The 22532-nt window shown below is 44.6% G+C and overlaps 1 protein-coding gene across 2 annotated transcripts in view; it reads right to left on the bottom strand.

The window, feature by feature from the left end:
• The window catches only part of GPAM (glycerol-3-phosphate acyltransferase, mitochondrial), a 110398-nt gene that overhangs the window by 59955 nt on the left and 27911 nt on the right, over positions 1-22532 (bottom strand). The window contains exon 1 of one of the 2 annotated variants that reach the window (XM_036336000.1): positions 1545-1728. The exons of the other annotated variant lie outside the window; for it this stretch is intronic. The gene's annotated coding sequence lies outside the window, so the exon portion shown is untranslated. Of the gene's footprint in view, positions 1-1544; positions 1729-22532 lie in introns of those variants that run through there. 2 annotated transcript variants of the gene reach the window in all.

Genomic DNA, 22532 nt, shown 5'->3' with positions numbered 1-22532 from the left:
TGGAAAAGGAGGGAAGTACTCCCAAAAGAAGCATCAGGTCCAAGAGGTATAATTCCCTGCACGGGGCTTGTCTTCCACCTCTTGACATGTTCCTTAAAATTATGAGGGGGAAGCAGGATTCACTTTAATGAACTCAGACTAATTACTCGGGTAATCCAATGGGGCCTCAGCAGAGAAAACTCCCTAGGGAACCACAACATCGTCAGCAGGAAGAAGATCCTCCATCCAGTGCGGAAGCTTTGTGGGACAAGGCCTCGGTAGCATCCCATCCAGCTAGTGAAGCAGGTACCACTGGACACAAGTACTGGAGGATTAAGACATTATGGATATAAACACAGGGAATTAAAACAACCACCAAGACTAGAGAAAGGAAATACAGTTGGCATGGTTATTTCTTCACCTAAAATGCATAGGGAGAAATCCATTTTAGGAATATATATATATACATACATATATATATATATATATATATATATATATATATATAACCAGCTGGCCAGTAGCTATGATGCACACTGACCACCAGGGGGAAGACACTCAACTCAGGAGCTGCTGAGCCACAGCAACTTTGCAGAGTGCACTCTAGCACTCCAGGACCCCTAGGGGGATGTTGGACTGCTGGTTTCGGCCTGATCCCCACAGGCCAGGCTGAGGGACCCCACCAGTGCACGAATCCCCAACGGGTGCACCAGGCTTCTAGTTTACCATAAAAGCATTCTTTTCCATTTAATGTCGAAACCAAACTATTTTCCTTGTTTTTATATCATACCCTTCCTTCCTCCGCCACCTCCAGCCAAACCTAACAACCAAAGAAGACAAATATGTCATCCTTTCATCTTTTACCTTCATTCTGGGTGGTCAGGTTCCTGCTGGCCCTGCAGGGCCTCAGCTTTCATCTGTGGTAAGGAAGTCCTTTGACATATAGCATCCCAACCGAAACTCGGACAACACCACTGAGTTGGGAGTATGATGGGGTTGAGGACAGACAATGCACACCAAACACAGATCCCAAAGTGGGAAATAAAACCTCACAAATGGTGCCCGGCCCCACTCTTTTCTTCTCTGCAGCCAGCATCACAAGGCTTGGTGCCACCAAGCAGAGCTTTGAAAGCCAGGTCCTGTTTGCAAATCAGGCTCGGTGATGTTTCAAGCTAAAGCAATTGGATTTCTCATAAAGGCTCCAAAACCCTCTGAAGATTTTGGGGTTCTGAGCCCGAGGGAAGGATGACAAGGAGGCCAAGAGAACGGCCATCAGGGAGCAAAAGCACCTAGATGTGAATGTTGCTCCATGTTCCAAGCTCATGCCTCTTTCCAGCTGCAAATAACTCATGTCTTGGCTTAGTCTTTCCAAAGAATTCCAAGATTTTGAGTTCTCTTTTCTTCCACTTCCTTCCTCCACATTCTCTGCCCCTCCTGCTTTTCACTTTGCTGCCCCAGCCTCCCCCACCATGCTACCTCCATTTCTAATGTCAGGACATCCTAAGAAACTGTCCCTGCACACACACACACACACACACACCCAACACACACACAAAACTTAGTACCTGTATCCTTGCCTCTGTGGTGTCTGAGGAATTATTTCCAACCAGTTGCTTAGCAGAGCTGATGGAAACTCTGGAGAAGACAGCCCCAGCCTGCGTGGGAGTGAATCAAAGGCTCCGCCGGGTGCTGTTTGTATGGCCAGAGGCTGAAGGACTTTGGGTGCTCGGCAGTAACCTCAGAAAAATTCCCTAGGCAGCAGCAAACTCTCCCAGCAGAGTTTTGAAACACCCCAGCAGGAGGAAGCCTCTTTAATCAAATAATAACCAGCCAGAGATAAGGCCTCCAAGGCCGAGCTCTGCCAGCCAATCACTTGCTTCCTTCCGACTGCTAGGACAAACAGACCCGGGCTTCTGGAGTGAGTTTCAGGGCTTGTTACAATTTAATGATGCTACGGGTGCTGTCTTCTTGGCTGTGCCTGGTGGGGATTGTCTATCAAAAGAGAGAAGCTCTGAGCTCAGGAATCTCATTCTCAGTGGAGGTACCTGGCCCAGGGGCACCCAGCTCCTAGCCTGGGGGCTTCTGCATTGCCCAGAGTTCTGGCTGCTGCCTGGAAGCCAGGCCTGAGTGTGGCTGAGCAGGGCTGGGTCACCAGGGGGTGAGCACATTTGACACCTGAGGTGCAGCTCATTGACTGTAACCCTGAAGAGGTTGTGGAGGGTGTAGTGACTTGCTCTCACATGTTGAAGATGCTTAACACACATTTCCTATGGGTCCTTAATTGGCAGTGACTTTGAACTTCTCTGCATTCTTCATCCTGTCCAGCCGCCCTCCCCTTCTAATTCTGTCAGAAGTATCACAAAAAGGGTGGATGTTGGGGGCTATACAAGTCAATAATAATGGCCCTATGTTTCTAGTCCTGTGACTTAGAACATGCCACTTAGCCCCTTCCTCCCAAGTTGCTACAAGGATTAAAAGAACTCTGGCAGGTCCCTGTGAGGTTCTTACAGGCCCTGAGGAGATGTAAACAAATGCTTGCATGGTCTGGGTGTGTTAGAGGTCAAGATTTAAAGGAACTTAATGGAGAACCTTTTCATTATGTGAATAAGAGCCATCAACAGAATCAATTTTAGGACATTTCATCACCCCCAAAAAGAAAACCGTTCTCATTAGCAGTCATTCCCCGTTCCCCGCCATCCCCCACCTCTGCCAACTCAAGGCAAACACCAATCTGCTTTGTGTCTCCTGTGGCTTTGCCTGTTCTGGACAGGTCATGCAAATGGAATCATGTACTATGTGGCCTTCGTGACTTGCTTCTTTCACTTAGCACACTGTCTTCAAGGTTCACTTTATTCCTTTTTATTGCTGAATAATCTTCCATTGTATGAATATACCACAATTCGTTTATCCATCCATCTATCCATTGATGGAATTTTGGATCATTTCCATTTTTATTTTTGTTATAAATAAAGCTACTATGACCATCTGTGTACAAATGTCCACTCCCTTTTATATGCAAATTCATGGCCCCAGCACAGGAAAACAAGAAGGAAACAAAGCAGGTGAGAGAACTAGCCTTTGAAGGACTCCCCTCCAGCCAGGAGTTAGAATACCACAGCAGTTAGCGAGTATGGGGTTTTCAGGTTTTCACGGTGCATGAAGCCCTGTCAAAAATTCCCTCTCATGTAATCCTCCCACCACCCTAGGCCTAAGGGAGGTATTCCTTTAATGGCCATTTTAAAGATGAGATCATAAGGAATAAGAAAGTTTGAATAACTTGACAAACGTCACTCAGCCAAGAATTGAAGCCAGAATTAAGTCCTATGTTCTTACCACTGCAGCTCTTCAATTCAAAAAAAGGTTTTTATTCTTATCTTACATACTCAGCCTTAGTTCCTAAGACCCATAGTTCAAAGAGAGAAAAGAAGAAAGAAGTAAAAAAAAAAAAAAAAAAAAAAAAGAGCTTATTATAATTTATGGAGAAAATGGCAATGAGGGCAACAAATAGTTGTTATTGTCTGTATTTTTAAAAATTGTATGTAAGGCTCAGAAGGATTAAATATCTCATCTAAAGGCACAGGATTTATTGGAGATGTAATGTACAGCCTGGAGAATATAGTCAATAATATTGTAAAAACTATGCATGGTGCTAGGTGTGTAACAGAAATATCAGGGAAAATGCTTTGTAAAATATATGATTGTCTCACCACTATGCTGCACACCTGAAACAAATACAAAATAATATTGAATGTAAACTGTAACTGAAAAATAAGTTTTTTAAAAACGATAAAGACACCGAGCTAGTAAAGCAGCCATTGATGATTCAAAGACAGATACATGATTCCCAAATGCTGGCTAGATCTGCGTGCTTTCTTCCTAGCATCTAACGGAGAGCAGTAGAGGTCTTGGCTGTTTAGCCGGGAGGAAGGCAAACTGCAGGGGGCACTGCGGTCAGAGTAGGTCTAGATGAAGAAAACCCCATACACAGCAGGGGGTGTGGAGGGGAGCAGGGAACATAAGAGACTGCAGATGCAGAGAAAGGAAGGCTACAAAGAGAAGAGCAGGAAAGAAAACAGAAGATGGGGAGAGTTCTGTTGAAAGGCTGGCCAGCTTCCCAGATTGTCCCATGGCCAGGAATGTTTCATCCACATCCTTGAGGTCCTTTGATCAACAATATGACCAGTTGTTTGATAAATGATAGAAACAGATGTTCTGGATGGAATGATGGGGAAAACATCAGCCAGGGGAGTGAGTGTGGTGACAGAGCCTTAGCTTCTCATCACCCATCCACCAACCAAAGAGCTCAGCCCTGGTGGAGTAGCACCTGAGAGGGATCTCCAGAAGCAGGAGAGGGCAAAGCTCTCCATGGGGAGAGATGAGGCCAAGCTGGCCAGGTGAGCACAGGTGATGGGCATGACCACAGCTCACCTCTGAGGTGGAGATTCCGGTAGAAAGTGTTCCTCACCTGAGAGTAGGTATCACGGACTAGACAGCAGGGACATGGGAACCAGCCAGGCACCTCATGGCTCCTGGATCTTGACTCATGGTTTCCTTGGGCCTGTTACAGAATTCAGTCCACACCACTGCCAGAAAAAGTCAGTTAGAAAAGCTCCCTAAGAGTAGGAAGCAGTCCCAGGCTAGTTCCAGGCCCCTGGGGTCTCTGAGGTGTCTATAAGGTCCACCTCTGGAAAATGAAAAGGTGTCTTTAGGTCTGCTCTCGCTTCAGAGCTCCCGAAGTATTGGGCACCAGGGTGGTGCAAAGCGAGACAAGCGCCTATCAGTAGGTTCAACAGGGTGAAAAGAAAAACTATGTAGTGGCACTTGCCCTGGGCCAAGTCCTGGGTAGATGCTGGCCCTGTCACATTTTCTCACAAGAACTCGACAGGGTGGGGATATTTATACCCATTTCAGAGAATGAAAGAGCAGAGCTGAGAGAGGTTAGTTAACTTGCTTGAGCTCACACTGCTAATAATAAAACTTATTCTTCAGGCCGAAACCGGTTTGGCTCAGTGGATAGAGCGTCGGCTTGCGGACTGAAAGGTCCCAGGTTCGATTCCGGTCAAGGGCATGTACCTGGGTTGTGGGCACATCCCCAGTGGGGGGTGTGCAGGAGGCAGCTGATCGATGTTTCTCTCTCATCGATGTTTCTAACTCTCTATCTCTCTCCCTTCCTCTCTGTAAAAAATCAATAAAAAATATATTTAAAAAAAAAACTTATTCTTCAGTTACAGTTTACATTCAATATTATTTTGTATTTGTTTCAAGTGTGCAGCATAGCGTGAGCTCATATTAACAGGGACTTCAGCCTAAGGCCACCTGACTCCAAAACTCATGATCTTTATTATTTCATGCTACTACTCATAAGAGAGTCTTAGATTCTTTTTAAAATTTATATTTTTATTGATTTTAGAAAGGGGGAGAGAGAGATAGAAACATCAGTGATGAGAGAGAATCATTGATCGGCTGCCTCCTGCACATCCCCCACTGGGGATCAAGCCTGCAACCCAGGCATGTGCCCTGACCAGGGAATCGAACTGGGACCTTCTGGTTCATAGGTTGATGCTAGATTCATTTTTTTTCTGTCTTTCTGTCTCTCACAAACTGCCAATTAATCCCATTATCCCTTCAGTGATTTTCCTTTTTTATGTTGTATGTGTTAATATGTAGCACATATGTATCAAGATCTATACTCATATACATCTGTGAGAACACATATCTGTGTACATGTACACGTGTGTCTCCTTGGTTTTAGCTGCTTGTGTCCTGTTGCCTTTAGAGAAGTGTGCGAGTGGCTTTAGTTTTCATTTCCCCGGGGCTGTGTGAAAGATTGTTCTGAGATATTTGATTGATGGCAGTCTTCCTATTATACATCAGCTCCTGTGACCATACAATTTCCCTATTGCAATAATCTTCTGAGTACCTGGTCCCAGATGGGTCTCTCATCCCACAGAAGAGCTATACAAACTTCCATTAATGGAGGTACCCATTGACGGGGGCCATAGATGTCCATGTCATAATCAAACCAAAACTGTCATGGATTTGGGCTTGATCTGTACTGCCCAAGGACAGAACACACACACACACACACACACACACACACACACACACACACACACTTGTCAATTGAGTGGGAAGATTGTCAAATATATCACAAATTCCAAAGCATCTTAGTACCAGCAGTTACTGTAAATACAAAAATGGACTGGGTGTAATTAATAGGGAATACTGGCAGCTGAGGTAAAATACAGGGTACATAGTCCATCTAAAACATCTACCACTCCAGGCAAATGTAGGCTCTGGGTTGTCAGACCTTGTTATCTTCAAGAGAGACTGGAAATATGGATTTTAATGTAAAATCTCAAAAAAAAAATTTAAAAATTGGCAATTGTTCAAAGAAATGAAATACTGTTCAGTGCAAAAAATCCACACAGATTTGCAAGAAAAATTCAGCCCATGGGAACCCAGTTTTTGTCCCCTAAAGTAGGCAAAATATGCATTTACTCGCATTCACTTCCTAACTCGTGCACAGTGACCAAAGATTCTAAACCGTCTGTAAGGGCCAGTCTTCCAAGTGGCTTGTGGGTTTCTCTCTCTTGTTCCCCAAGTTTAGAGACTTTGAAGTGTGGTCAGAGGACTCCTGCATTAGAAATCTCCAGGTACTCACTAAATACACAGGCTTCTAGGCAATACCCCAGAAGCCCTAGGGACAGAACCCAGGAATCTGCATGTTAACAAGATCCTCAAGTAATTCTGAGATGCGAGGTAAAACCATATAGCTCCTCTCTTGCCTTCCATTCGAAAGATGATTTTCTGGTTGGGACAAGTGAGCTCGAATAAAGTGGGTAAAAAGTTCCTCTTTTTGTGCCCATTGACTTCCTGCAAATCAAAACAAAGAGGGAAGTATCTATGCAAATTCAGAATCAGATGGCTCTTCCTGCCACAAATGGTGACTATAATAAAAATTGAAATTTGAAAAAGGTAAATTGGAAAACTCACAGTACTGGGGGCTGTGACATAATAAGAACATGTACTTGGTCTTTGGCCCCCTTTCCTGGCACACAGCTCCTAAAACCTTTGAATCTCCCAAGTGACAATTGTCTCTTTGTATGCTAATGAGTTGACTAGTGCTCAGATGGGTCTGGTTGCCACTGGAACCAACCAGGGGATTAGAGGGCTGGAACTTTTAGCTGCACAACGCCCTACCCCAGAGGTTGACTTGATCACTAATAGCCAATGATTTCATCAATCATGCCTAAGTAATGAAGCTTCCATTAAAAAAGAAAACTAACCAAAAGGATTTGGAGAGCTTTCTGGTTGCTGAACACATGAAGGTGCTGGGAGGGTGATGCTCCCAGAGAAGGCATGGAAGCTCTGAGCCCATTCCCCACATCTTGCACACCCATGCATCTCTTCCATCTGGCTGTGTCCTTTATAATAAACTGGTAATCTAGTGAGCAAATGTTCTTTTCTCAGATCTGTGAGACTCTCTAGCAAATTATTAAACCCTAGGATGGGTTATGGGAACCCCCAACTTATAGCTGGTCAGTCATAAGTACCAGAGGCCTGGACTTGCCATTGGCATCTGAAGCAAGGGGTAGTCTTGTGAGACTGAGCCTTTAACCCGTAGATCAGATGCTAACTCCAACATCAGAATTGAATTGAACTGTAGGACACCTCAGCCTGGCCTGTGGGGATCAGGCCAAAACCGGTCCAGTCCACGGATTCATCCAGGGCATGTCCGGCCTGTCTCACCTAGACCCGATGAGCCAGACCCCAGCAGCAAGCGAACTACTGGTCAGAGTGTCTACCCCTGGTGGTCAGTGTGCATCATAGCAACTGGTCAGACGGTCAACCAAATCCTCGGACACTTAGCTTATTAGGCTTTTATTATATAGTATATTTTTACTTGCAAGTACTTTCTATGACTGGCTTAAATAATTACAGAGTTACTTTTTTCTTATATAACAAGGAGTCTTGAGATAGGCAATTACTGGCACTGAATTAGTTACCCAACACCTTTCCACTCTTCTGACCTCACGTGTTGCCTTTATAGTCAGGGCAAGCAGTAACAACTCTCAAATCTCAGAGGTTTAAAATTTTCCCATACATGCCACAGGTCCATCACATATTTGTGGAAGACTTCTGCTCATTAATAGTTACTCAGAGACCTAGGGTGATACATGACCCAGCTTGTCAAATGCTTCCACAGTTGCTGAGGCAGGAGAGAAAAATGTTTGTGAAAGATGCACCAAAAAAAGGATGTGAATTTTGCCCAGAACAGATACACAAAGTTCATTGGCCAATGTAGGTCACATGACCAAACCCATTTCAAAAGGGGTGGGAAAAGACAATTCTATTAAATGCCCCCAAGAAGGACCATTGAAAATATTTGGCAAATAACACTAATGACTACCACCTGACTTCATGTTTGCAACATGGCTGCCACCATTTCATACAACACATCCACATTCAAGAACAAGAACAGAGGAGAAGGAGTAAATAGGGACAGTGCCAGGCTTCTGTCACTCTTATCAGCAAAAAAATTCCTAAAGACCACCCCATCACCTCCACCCCCCCCACCCCCCCCACCCCCACCATCAGATTTTCACTTACATCTCACCGGCCAGAACTCTATGACATGACCTCCCATGGCTGGAAGGGAGGTTGGCCACAATGAGTGCCTCACTTTTCTAGCCTCATAATGAATGGAATAAAAAGACTTCCTTCTACTGCTGCATTATGAATTTCAGAGCTTATCACATATATGGAGCTAAATGAGTGGCTTTGCCCATTGTTTGTGCCTCACCATGAATACTAGCAGGATTCCAGTCATTAGGAGTCCCACACATACTTCTATAGATTTGTTTTTTTAAATGACTCATCAGTCTATAAGACCCCTCAATATCATAAGCCAGGGACCTACAAAGAACCTAGTACTTAGTAGGTATGCAGTGAAAGCGGAATGAGTGGAGCAGTGTGGGAGTGGGGAAGGCTGAAATGGAGCAGAACACCCAGCACATCCGCCCATCACAATGCCTAATGGGAACAGTCCAAGAACCTCCAGCACACATTGTTCCTGACAATCTCAGACTGCTCCGTCACTCTCCATGGATTATTGCCCTTGTGCGTGTTTGGTCTTCCCAGATCAACCATGAGCTGCACTGTGGTCCGAGGCTTTTCCTACCCAACCCTTCCTCCCCTCTCCCCTTTCACAGGTCTCAGACCTGCATCATAGCCCAAGGCCTGGCTACTTCTGCTCCCTCTGGCTTTATCTTTCAAAAGCATTTCCCCCAGTGAATCTCTCACATGACCACGCCTGTTTTAGTGACAGCTTCTCGGATGACTCCAAACTGTTGAACATTTGAAATTCCTGATCTCCACTAATAACCAGGGACTTCCATACTTACTTTCTTGCACATAAAAAAAAAATGATATAGACCTCTCAGTTTACATTTGAAGACTTGGTGTAAAATTCATCCTAGCCCAGCTGGCATGGCTCAGTGGTTGAGCATCGACTTATGAACCAGAAGGTCACTGTTCAATTCCTGGTCAGGGCACATGCTGGGATTGCAGGCTCGATCCCCAGTGTGGGGCATGCAGGAGGTAGAAAATCAATGATTCTCTCTCATCATTGATGTTTCCATCTTTCTTTGTCTCTTCCTTTCTGAAATCAATAAAAATATATTTTAAAAAAATAAAAGTTCATCAAATATATGGGAAGGATCACCAGGCCTGGAGTAAAGAAGCCAAGTTGTTTTCCTGAATCCATGTGATCTTAGGCATAGCATTTTCCTTCTCTTGGAAGTTTTCATATCAGAAAAGGCAATTGGTGGCCCAAATGACCTCCAAATCTCTTTATGTGCAAACATCTACTGTCCTTTCTAATTTATTCAGGATCTTCCTCCTTTACTTCTGTGCCCCCCCTTTATAGAAAATGGCCACGATGTTCCCATATATGTGGTCTTTGCATAGAGGAGGATCCATTAAACCTGCACTTTTACCTCTTAAAGAAAATAAGTTTGAAGGATGAAGGTACATAACAGAGCTCAGTGGCTTCTCTATTCTATTCTTTCCAACTACCCTTGGAGCCCTTTCTCCTGTTCCAACCTCCTCTCTGGCACCTGTCCATCCTAGGACCCTACTATTGGCCAACCTGGTTCTTCTCTTGCTCAAGTGACTCACTTGATTGACTATGAGGCCAAAACCCAGTAATCTTCATCAATCACCAAAGGCTTTGGCTCTGGCTGTCTGGCCTCCCACAAGGCAGAATCCAGTAAGACCATCCTCTCAAGTGACCTTTTTTCCCATCACACTGGTCCCTATGGCTAATGAAGATGGGTTGAGCCAGACAATGAATACATTAGCTGAAGACATTCATTGAAAATTTGACTCTCATCCTTTTGCTGCAAGTGGACAGGCAGAAGTCAAGGTTCCCTCCCACACCCCTAACTATTGTCCAATTGGGAAGTATAAACAAGCTTGGATCAATTTGTTCCAAAGGTTATTGGGCAACCACACTGCCCTCTTCCCTCTTTGTCTGCTTGGCCATGAGGCTGCCTGCTGACCACTACCTGCTCAGATAGGCAAGAACACCAGCCCCTCAATTATAAAGGTCTGGAACACACCAAGAATAGTTCAACTAATTGACTACATCTCATTTGCTATCATGATGAGACGACATGAAGAATGATGGTCTCCTCGCTAATAATTTGCAGGTCTTTCTGAACACAACCTTTCTTTCAAAAGTGTTATTTGACCACTGGACTGAGTTATGTTGCTGGTAACATTAATTAAGTGATGGATAATGGGCAACTAAAAATATTCATGAACCAAAGAATACAACAATGTCATTTTGACTGCTCTGCTTAGCGCTTTAAAAAAACAAGCATTTTGATTGGCGTCTCTATTTCTTAGGATATATTCCTAGAAGTGGGATCACTGGGTCAAATGGGAGTTCCATTTTTAATTTTTTGAGGAAACTCAATACTGTTTTCCACAGTGGCTGCACGAATCTGCATTCCCACCAGCAATACACTAGGGTTCCCTTTTCTCCACATCCTCAACAACATTTGTTGTTTGTTGGTTTGTTGATGATTGCCATTCTGACAGGTGTGAGATAAGTCATTTTCATTTTAATTTGCATCTCTCAGATGACTAGTGACGTGGAGCATTTTTTCACATGTCTCTTGGCCATCTGTATGTCCACTTTGGACAAGTGTCTATTTAGGTCCTTTGCCCATTTTTTAATTGGATTGTTTGTCTTCCTTTTGTTAAGTTGTATGAGTTCCTTATATACTTTGGACATTAACCCCTTATCAGATGTATCAGAGGCAAATATGTTCTCCTAGCTAAATTTGGAAACAGCCCACGCAGATGAGTGGATAGAAAAGCAGCAGTGCATTTACATAGCGGAATACTATGCAGCGTAAAAAAGAAAGAACTCTTACCATTGCAGCAGCATGGGTGGGCCTGGATAACATTATGTTAAGCAAAATAAAATAGTCAGAGAAAGATAAATATCACATGACTTCATTTATATGTGGAATCTGATGAGCAAAATAGATCCAGAGATATAGAAGCATGGAACAGACTCATGAATTTCAGAGGGAAGGCGGGGGAGGAGAGGTGGGTGAGGAGTGATGAACTGTAACCAAGAAATCAGGGAGTTAAAATCAGACAAACAAAGCACTAATACTTATTATTTACCATTCACAAAACACGGTGCTATGGGTTGATACCCAAAAATCTGAAGCTTATTCCTGGACTTGGGGATGGTGAGTTGGTCACTGAAGGGGGTTTAAGGAAAGAAAAGTTATAAACCTACATAAAAATAATTGAGTAAAAATAGCCAGATCTTAACAATTCCCCACTGAAATGAACATGTGAAACAGGCATCTTGCAAGATTAGGCATATTACTGTGCACATGGTCTCATCAAGTTCCAAGATGAGCTAGTAATTTCACATGGAGCATGAAGAGACAAAGGACAAATGTAAATAATCCTGAATTTTATAGAATATCATGTATCTTGAATCAATTAGGAGAGCATTCAGCTACAAGTGACAGAAAACTCACAGAGTAGTTTAAACAAGATGGGCATATGTTTCTCACTCAATATAAATTCCAAAGGTAGACAGCTCAGAGCTGAAGAAGTTATCATGAAAATCATCAACAGTTGCCACTATTTTCCTTCTATACTGTCCTCTGCTTGTGGATTTTGTCCTCGTGTTTTCAAAATGGTTGCTGCACCCCAGGCATCATGTCCGTATCTCAAGAAGAAGAAAAATGATAAATGTGAACAGCAAAAGTCTACTCTTTTTTAGTTATTAGGAAGAGAAGCTTTCCTCTGATATCTGCCTTTATCGCATTGAGCAGAGCAAATCACACGGCCACCCCCCAGCTGCCAAGAAAGCTGGGTATTTTTTATTTTCCAGGGTTTATAGTAGAGAAAGGCAAGGGAAAGGTGATTTTAAATAAATTTCACTTGATCAATAGCATTTTCCATATACTTATCACATAGTATATGCATAAAATATACATGATTTAAAAATATGTATAAAATATTGTATAAAATATACTTGATTTTGAATGGTCATAGTATAAGAGACTGTTCCCCTGTCTTCCATGAATGTACAATGTGACCCAATTTTTACTTTTTTTAAAAAAGGGCTTTTAAATATAATTATATTTTAAGAATATGTTTTTAAAAATAATTAGATATACATTTTATAGTGATTATCTCTAGTGGAATTACAGGTATTTTTTGTTTCTCTGTGTTATTTTTTGTTTATTTCATTTTGTTTTCTAGTTTTCTACAACAAAAATGTATGATTTTGTAATAAGCAAACAAAAATGTTTTTAAATAAGAATGTTCATGGTTGCTTATGATGTCTTGTCAAATGAAAAAGCAGTGTATATGACATGCTCCCAATTTTCATAATTATATATGAGAAGCAAATAATATATGTATGAGAGAAATAAAAGCCAGATGAGTTGCCTCTGAGTACTAGGAATATAGATTGCTTTACTTTTCTTCCTCTTGCTATTTGTATTGTCCAAATTGATCACAGTAAAAAATGTTAAAAATGAACAGCAATCACAGGTTAAGCAGTTTTCCACCTGGACCTGGAGGAAAGATAGCTTTTGAGCATAAACCGAACAACAGGCTTTGAAAATAAAAATTGCAATGAAAGAAAAGGCATTCTACTGAGGAGCAGGCCTTATTTGTTAAGACCAAAAAGAATTCAGGAAAATGCTCCCCTCGCTCCCTATGTCCTTTCCCCCAAAGCTGAGAAACATTAAACCCCCGTAACATTCTTCAGAGGATTCTCCAATCTGAGGCTCCAAGCCCCATAGAGGGGTATTTGTTCCTTCCTGGTGAGTCAGCTGTGAAAGTGGCTCATTGTTTTTCCAGAAAATGTGGCCCCTGGAAGGGCCTTTTCACAGCCTCCCTTCGTTCCAGGAGGTCGAAGAGTAGACAGACAGCTTGGTGGTTCCTTTCCCTCTCAGGTGGCCTAGTTCACATACAATCCAGCCACTTCCTTCCTCTTGTTTGTTTTCTATTTCTTTCCAGTAAACACTCTGCTGGATTGTATGTGAACTAGGCCATCTACAATTCTCTGGGACTTGCAGAGTCAGAGGTTATAATCCCAAAGGTTTAGGAGATTAACAATCCCGTGGAAGGGTTCTGGATCAATCTCAAAGAGAGCCAGCCCACGTCTTAGGCATTCATTCATTCATTCATTCATTCATTCATTCATTCATTCTCTCACTTACCCATTTATTCAGCAGCAGTGTCTGGCCTGGGGATACAGTAAGAACAGTTGACTAAATACCGTCTTCAGATAGCTTATACTTAGGGTACATGGAGGTGGGTAATCACAGAATAAGAAAGAAAGAAACATCAATAAATACTTTCAGAAAGTGGGCACATGGCATACAAAATATAAAGCAGAGTATGGTTCTAGAAAGTGGCAGAGGAGCAGGGTGAGTAGTCAGGAAAGGATGTTCCAGGAGGTGACATTTGGGCTGAGACTGGAATGATGGGAAGCAGGGAGCTGAGAGAAGCTGAAGCAGGTGTTGACAGGCAACAGCAGGAGAGGAGACCAGAGCACTAGAAGCTGGGGTCTTAGGGGCCACAGGGAGCAGGACGAGTGGCCCTCAACAGGTACTGGGGAACCAGAGCAAAGGGTGCAAGTGGCCATCCAGTCGTTAGCAACTATTTTTCAGCCCTGCAGGATGGGAATACAGGGGATTTGATTAAAATCTTATTTTCCAGGAGCCAGAAACCACACCTAACACAATTATGACAAAGTCAGGCTACGTCATGTGGCTCTGATTCACACAGACATTTGAAGGTGAGATCAGTGTGAGCAGAAGCAGTCACAGGGCTTTATGGGGAAGAATGTCCAGACCTAGAAGAGGGGAAGGATCACAGCAGGAGGGCACAGGGTACACTGCCCCCACACACTTCTCCTTCCATTGCAAACAGCTTTAACCATGCGCAGGCCTTTCCCAACTTTGACCTCAAAAACCTTCTCTAACTAGCGTTCCAGGTAGATGCCTTCAGTTAATCAGAGTTAACACAAAAGGGGAAATAGGGAGTGATGCAGGGGAGAGGAGTGATCTAGTCTAGCTCCAAACATCACTCTACCAGGGAGGATGCAGGAGGCTGGATGCAGGATGCTGCTCAACTCCTCCTGATTCTGGGCCCCCCTTTCTCCACTAGCTTCCATAACTAAGAGAAGGTGGAATGGGGCGTGGTCAGACTCTGAGACTTAACCTTTGAATAGCACTTTGCTCCTTCCATCCAGCTGTGAAGTGAGATAGCACCTCTGAATTTCAAGGGAACCTGGGAGAGGAGATGTGAGGTACAGGACTAGGGTGGTGTCCAGTGGAAAGGAGATAGTGGGTGCCTTGAGGCAATTTAGATCACAAAATTGCTCAAAAGCGTGAGGGTAGAAAAGAGTATCAAGAATAGAGTCTAGCTTCCTCACATGAGTCCCCAGATTCCCCCACTGAGAAGAGAGAAATGAAAACTGGCAAGCCCAACAGAGCTGTGCATTCAGATCTAAAACACCCCCAGAGAGCCATCCGTGTCTGAAGCTTTGCCAAAAGAGGCCCCGTCTTTCCTGAGAACTCGACACACCAGACAAGCAGCTGTTTCTCACTTCTGCTTTAGGTCTCAGCAAATTGTACACAAAGGCCACTACGTCCAGGGCAGTTCATTTGTCATGGAGCAGCAGTTCAACTTTTGAAAACTACTTGATATTTTAATTTGCCAGGGGCCATCTTTGTAAAATAATCCAAAGGCTCAGAGAAGCTGAGAATTTTATTCAAGGACACACAGCAAGTTGGAAGAGAGTAGAGAGTTGGACCCAAGCATTCCCAATTTATTAGACCACTTGCTACTCAGGCCCCAAACAGATGGAGCATCTTAAGTTATGTCACCTGAGCAATGGTACCAAATGTAGGAGAAAATGACATAGCCCTCACCTTCCAGGTGTTGTGTCAGCACCTCTGGTCAACCCCCTTTCACGTTATAAACAAACCTCAGGTTTTGGCCTGGGGTGCAGATGGGTGGGCAGTGATCTAGGACATCCATGTCATCCCAACTCCTCCTGATTCTGGGCCCCCCTTTCTCCACTAGCTTCCATAACTAAGAGAAGGTGGAATGGGGCGTGGCCAGACTCTGAGACTTAACCTTTGAATAGCACCTTGCTCCTTCCATCCAGCTGTGAAGTGAGATAGCACCTCTGAATTTCAAGTGTCATGATGGTTCTCCTCAGCAGGCACCTAAGCACCTACTGTGTGAAGGCACTGCGCTGCCATCAGCACAGCACACTTACCTACATGCACTTCCCTTCAGTCCTCTGAGAATCACTTTATGTAGAACAGGACAAAGAAAAAAAAGATTTTAATTTGTCTTCTCCTGACCTCTCTGACCCTATTAGACCAACCTCCTCATGTGGGGAAAATTCAGAGGAGCTGAATTTCTGTGCAAAGTAAAGATGAGACATCTAGAAATCTAGGGGCAGGATAGAGGCGAAGGGAGGGGGAAACCGGAGGCTCAGAGGCTGGGAAGTCTCTAGATAGGAAATCCCCTCTGGGGTTGAGCTCAGAAGGCGGTGTATATGATGAGCTGGGCCATATAGCGCCCCCATCTTCCTTCCTTCTTTCCTTCCTTCCTTCCTTCCTTCCTTCCTTCCTTCCTTCCTTCCTTCCTTCCTTCCTTCTAAAAATACTTACAAAACAACTTCTAAAGTGTTCTGTGTGCTGGGACTATAATAGCAAACTCAACGAATCAAAATCTGTTTTCATTAACTGATGTGGTAGGAGACAGACGATTAAAAAGGACATCAAACATAGGACGGACACATGTTGGGAGGAAACCTAAGTCAGGGGAGGAGACCTCTGGGGTGGGTAGGATGTGAGAGGGGAAGAGCAGTGGTGTTTGGGCAGGCTAGGGAAGGCTTCATGGAGGAGGTGAGTTTTCATAGAAAACTAAGGGAAATGGGAGACCTAGCCCTGCTGATATCTAGTAGAAGAGCATTCCAGGCAGAGAAATAGAAAATGCAAAGACTCTGGAATGGGAAGATCTCAGCGTGTTAGAAGCATCAAGTTGGCCATGGGGCTGGAGTGAAATGAGGAGGGGCTGAGTGTAGAAGCATGGTGGTGATAGGTGATCATCCAAAGTTCAAAACTGCTACGTTTTTGTGTTGAGGTTAGAAGAGGCTCAACCCATAGAGACAAGAGGGCCAGTGGGCTTTTGGGAGACATGTGCATTCTATCTCATCATTATAACACTATAGATAAAGACATGGAGGCTCAGGAGACAGAAAGGAATTGTCCAAGACTGCAGGTTGGTAGAACCTGTATTTGATCCTGTGACTTTAGAGCGAGCCTCTGCTCTTCCCACTAAAAGGTGGGCAGTCAGGGCGAGGAGAAAGAGAGTCAGAAAACTGTGAGCATTCGCATTCTCCTGCATAAGTTTGCAACACCTGGGAAGGTTGCCAGGCTCCTGACAGTTCTGGAGGCTGGAAGTCCAAGATCAAGGTGCCAGCACATTCGATGTCAGGTGATGGTTCTTAGACAGCCATCTTCTCACTGTGTTCTCACATGTGGAAGGGCCGGAGGGCTCTCTGGGCACTGATCCCATTCATGAGGACAGACCCCAGGCATCTTCTTACCCACTATGAAACCTGACCAAATCTCAGTTCCTTCATCAACAAAGGGAGTCAGTGGGCCCACTGCTCCATACAGTCCCTTCCAACTACACATGGCATTTCATCCATTTCATCACAAGGGAAGACTCGACAATGGTAAACACAGAGGCTTTGAATCCAGTCTTGTCTGAGCCTATAATCCTAGCTCTCCCACTCACCAGCCTAGACTATTAAGCCTTCGTTTCTTCATCTGAAAAATGGGGATGATAGGAGTACTGCTTCACTGGACTGCTTTGAAAAAGGAACATGATGATGCTTGCTACGTGCCTCAAACACTGTTCCACAACTAGCAACACTTAGAAGTGACTTTTGGTGGGGAAGTCCTTGCAGAAGGTCCCAGAGGGGCAAGGAGCCCCTGAGTCAGGGGTGTGAGGCTAGAGGCAAGCAGGCACCCATCACAATGTAGACCTTCTCAAAGGTCTCCAGAAATATCCAGCCATACTCTGCTTTTAGAAGAAAAAAAAAAGTGATTTCATTTGGTTTTACTTCTGAAGGAGACTCTTCTCCTTGGATGTTTTCAAATCCCTGGACTTCACCAGGGAGGGCCCCCACCTCCCCTAGGCAGCAGGGTATCCAGATGGTGCCTCAGGATGGGGTCATGTCGTCTATAAGAATGAGAAGGTGACATGCTCACCACCCAGGGGAGCTTTCCCCGAGGACCACACACCTGTTGCTGAGCCGACTCAACATCTCCCTACTTCTTTCAACCACTGAAAACGGAGAAGCAGCCAGGATATAGGAGGCTCAAGACCAGCCAAGAGCCCTATCTGGTTTGGCTCAGCGGATAGAGCATCGGCCTGCGGACTGAAGGGTCCCGGGTTCGATTCCAGTCAAGGACATGTACCTGGGTTGCGGGCACATCCCCAGTGGGGGGGCATGCAAGAGGCAGCTGAATCGATGTTTCTCTCTATCCCTCTCACTCTCCCTTCCTCTCTGTAAAAAAAAAAAAAAAAAAAAATCAATAAAATATTTAAAAAAAGACCAGCCAAGAGGCCTCACTCTGCTCCCTCACCCCTCCTTCTGTGCCACCCCCACCTCTACTGCTTTTATAATCCAAGCAATATCCCATCTTCCTTCCTTTCAGTTTCTCGTGTTTTCTTATAACACGGGAGGCTGTCTCAGAGGTTGGAAAATGGCCGCTTTTAGCCTGAGCCTCCTCTGCCCTCCCACCCGCCCCTGAAAAAAAAGCTTTTCTGTTAGAAGTTCAAAGTCAATGCAGTTCTCCCTCTACTTTGGCCTTGAGAAGGAGTGGGCGGGGAGAGGGCTGGCTGAAGTGAGACAAGGGAGCCAGCCAAACCTGTCAAGGTCTCCCCCAGGACCCCTCCTCGCTACCACCACCCTTGGAGATTAAAAGTGGACTTTTTGAAAAGCAGAGGAAAGCGACACAAAGCCTGGGAACAATGCTTTAACTGTTACAAGATCCCTCTACTAATATCGGGACAGGAGCCAGTTGGTGCCAGAATGGAATGTTCTGTATATTCTCACACATTTCTGCCCCCAAAAGTATATCCATTTGCAAGGGGGCGGAAAAACAGCCAAGGGTATTACTGTTCATTACACATCCTTGCCCACAGGCCACCAAACGTGGGCAGATCTGATAAGCTGGCCGAGAACATGTTTGTCATGCAAAATACAAGGTTTTTGAGTTTGTATTTGTTGGCTTGCCTTCAGCAAGAACTAGCACAGACCCCTGGATAAACAGACTAATCAAAACAGACCCAAGCACTACTTGCAAAATAATAAAATGTCAGCTTTACGAAGCATCTTCAGAGAATCTTTATCCCAAACCCCTCATTTTACAAGTGCGATGCCTGAGACTCAGACAGACGTGACTTGCTCCAGGTCACACATGGACATGGTGACCAGGAAAGGGAGGTGGCTCCTCACCAATGGCTGTGATGAGACCCCAGAAAATCACAAGCAGCCCCCACCCCAACCACCAACCCGAGAGGGAGAGCTTTTAAAGAATTGGTTATTTTATCATTTGAAAGGAGCTTTAAAAATTCAGAACTACATTGGATGCTGGCTATCCACGTTATCCCTTAGTATTTGTATGTTGAATTACAAATAGGAGAGGGAGCAACATGAGCTTTGGGGGCTAAGGGCTCTGCAGTGCCTGATGCAGGCTTGCTCTCCACACTTCCCCAGACCCCCAAACCTTTATCTCAAACATCTGCCTCCTGCCCCCAAACACTCACATTCACAACCCACTTGGGTGGCACACTGGCTTTCTGTGACATTTTCCCCTGTCAGGAGGCTGCCCACAATAATCCCGTTGACCTTTAGCTGTGGAAAGCAATGGAAGGGGGAGGGCAGCGGAGAAGAGGAAGGCACGTGGGGATGTCCCCTGGTTGCCCAGAGAAGGAGGGGTTTAGAACTAATTCTGCACAGAGAGAAGGGGAGGTGGGGGTCAAGATCCCTCATCCTCATGAATCACATTTTCAAGGACCCTATCTCCAAATAAGGTCACATTCTGAAGTACTGGGGGTTAGCACGTCAATATCTTTCTTGGGTACACAATTCAACTCATAAAAGATGGCTTATAAGGACATCAAATCTAACAGCCTTGAAACCAAGCTCTGGATTTTCTTCCCAGCTCGTTGTCCTTATGGTCTTCTCTTTGCTGGTAGGTGGCAACCCATTCTTCTAATTTCAGAATGAAAAACCTGGCCGTTTCCCTTGAGTTCCCTCTGTCTCCCCGACACCCCTGCATCTCGTTCCTCACTATCTGCCCATGTAAGTGCTGATGGCACTCAACAGGGTGAGGTATTCAGGTTTTCACCAGAAGAGCACAAGCCGACATCCCCTCCCATTCTGCAATGTCATCTGCAATGGCAGCGCTTTAGCTTGTGCTGTGTTTAGGAGACTGTGTGTGTGTGTGTGTGTGTGTGTGTGTGTGTGTGTGTGTGTTTAATAATTTATTATTTTAAAATTATTATTGTTTTATTTAAAGCAGGCATCGCAAACACAAATGCCCACAGAGTTCAGATGGAAGATACGAATGTGAGAAGCAGAAGCAGGTGGCGGCACACAGACAAATCCTGAGTGGTAGGGACTGCGGCATCTGGGGACTGTGTGACCTATCAGGGGACAGCAGCTGCTCTCCACCACAGCTACCACCGCAGAAATGTGGGCACAGTGTTGCTAGAGCTTATCATGCTTCAGACGAAGTTAAAAGCGAAGTTGTGTAAAATCTCCCAATTTTCAAATGCTGGCTCAGATTCATCAAACCTGTGAAGGCCAAACAAGTCACACTGTCTGCTGATTGGATCAGCCCATGACCTGCCCGTTCTTGACCTCTGATCTTTTGTAAATAGTTACAAATTAGGGCAATAGGGGAAAATGACCCTGAAAAGAAAGTAGGAAAGGAGGGAGGGAACCCATACCAGCAGAGTGGAAATGCTTGAACAAAAGCTGGTGTTCAGCCCTAGCTAGTTTGGTTCAGTGGACAGAGCATCGGCCTGTGGACTGAAGGATCCCGGGTTCGATTCTGGTCAAGAACACGTACCTTGGTTGCAGGCTTCCAGCCCTGGTCAGGGGCATGGGGAGGCAACCAATTGATGCGTCTCCCTCACATCAGTGTTTCTCTCTGTCTCTCCCTTTCCCTTCCACTCTTTCTAAAAATCAATGGAAAAAATATTCTCAGGTTGAAAATTAGAAAAAAAAAGCTGGTGTTCATCAATGAAAGACAATGGAGATACCGTGATTAGGCTACTAAAGGGATGGAGAAGGAAAGCAAACCGGAGCATGGATTGAGGGAGATCACTGAAGGACCCTTATACTGATGTCTCGGGGTTTGGTTTTATCCTGGAAATAATAGAGGGCCATGAAATATGTTTGAGCAAAGGAGTGACTGGCACTGGGCTGTAGATTTTACAAAATACAGTCATGCCTACATGTATAAAACTATGTTCCTCCCTGTAACTAAGCTGGTAGACTGCAATCAGAGGAGGAGCAGGGAAAACCGCTGCCCTTTTTGTGGTCTTTGGACACTGAAAACCAAGCCCAAATCAGCCTCACCGACTCCCTCATTTGACTTTGTTCTTTTGTCCTAAAGCCACTTTCTTGTCACCCTCACTTGCAATGTGTAAGCAGTCTCCAACCGGCCACCTTGAAGTTACTTAATATGGGTTCCCAAAGGCCTTGGACAATGAGGCCACTCCATGGGGGATGATGCTATCGGCGCCCTTGAAATCACAAACGTACAAATACAGGGACTGCGCAGCAGGATAATGGTTTCAGTGTGTTCGGGAAAGGCGGCCCTGGCTGAAGTCATGGGCTTAAGTGATGTGGACAGAGCATTGCGATTCCACTCAGGACAAGCTCAAGTGCAGAGGGCAGAGGCTGACATTTGCATTTTTTGCTTTTCCAGTGGCCATTTGATAGGGAACTTCTACTGGGCCCCAGTGAGAGATTCTGGTGAGTGTCTTAAGACCACGTTGCTGTTATCCTCTCCTCAGTCCTTTACACCAGCTGGAAAATAAAGACTTTTGCTGTGGGTCACCCCTCCCTGGATGGCAGTGAGGCTAAGTGAGGTGATTCTCTGAGGCACCAATTCTCCAGACTCCCCCTGGGAGATTAGAAGGATCGATTAGAAACAGAATCTTGAACTGCCTCATCCGGGGATGAGGACACCCTTGGCAGTCACAGTTGAGTATTTGAGGTTTAAACTGTTCACAGGTGCTCATGAAAATCAAAGGCATGGAATCATTTGTTCTTTCTGGTCACGTGAAGTTGAACTTCAAGAAGCAGGAGTCTGGGTTATGGGATCCAGTTATTGATGGAGCCCAGTCAACAGGCCGCAGTACAACGCAATTTTTATCACCCACATACTAGTTCATGGAAAGTAGCAGGAAGTAAGCCTGAACCAGGAGTCAACTGCTGGTGATGTAGGGAAAGAAGTTTTATTGGGGAAATTATATTCTACACAAATGTCAGCAAATAGGAGGATACAACAAGGTCCTGAGATCCATCCATCCCTAGAGATCACCAAGGCTCTGCTATGGTGCAATCAGAGAAGAAGGTGGGCAGGGAACCAAAATTCCAAAGCAGTGGGCTCTCGATGATGTTTTTAAAATGCATAGCTCAAACACAGTAACATCGACAAAAGAAAGGAAATAGAACATAGTCTTAGCAGTTACCTCAAAAGGATGTAAGTATGCATTATACTCTGTTTCTTTAAGATTTTATAAACGTCCTAGCTATTCTGCAAGGAGCAAGTATTACCTCTATAGTAAGAGAAAATTTAAAAAACACAAAAGCAGAGGGAGAATGAAGGTAAGAAGCATTAAAGAAAGAGGTCCAAAGAGGATGAGCCTATGGAAATGTC

The sequence above is a fragment of the Myotis myotis genome, unplaced genomic scaffold, assembly GCF_014108235.1.
Source record: "Myotis myotis isolate mMyoMyo1 unplaced genomic scaffold, mMyoMyo1.p scaffold_m19_p_15, whole genome shotgun sequence".
Classification (NCBI taxonomy): Eukaryota; Metazoa; Chordata; class Mammalia; order Chiroptera; family Vespertilionidae; genus Myotis; species Myotis myotis.
The sequence above is the reverse complement of the archived record's forward strand: the minus strand, read 5'-3'. Positions and strand labels throughout refer to the sequence as shown.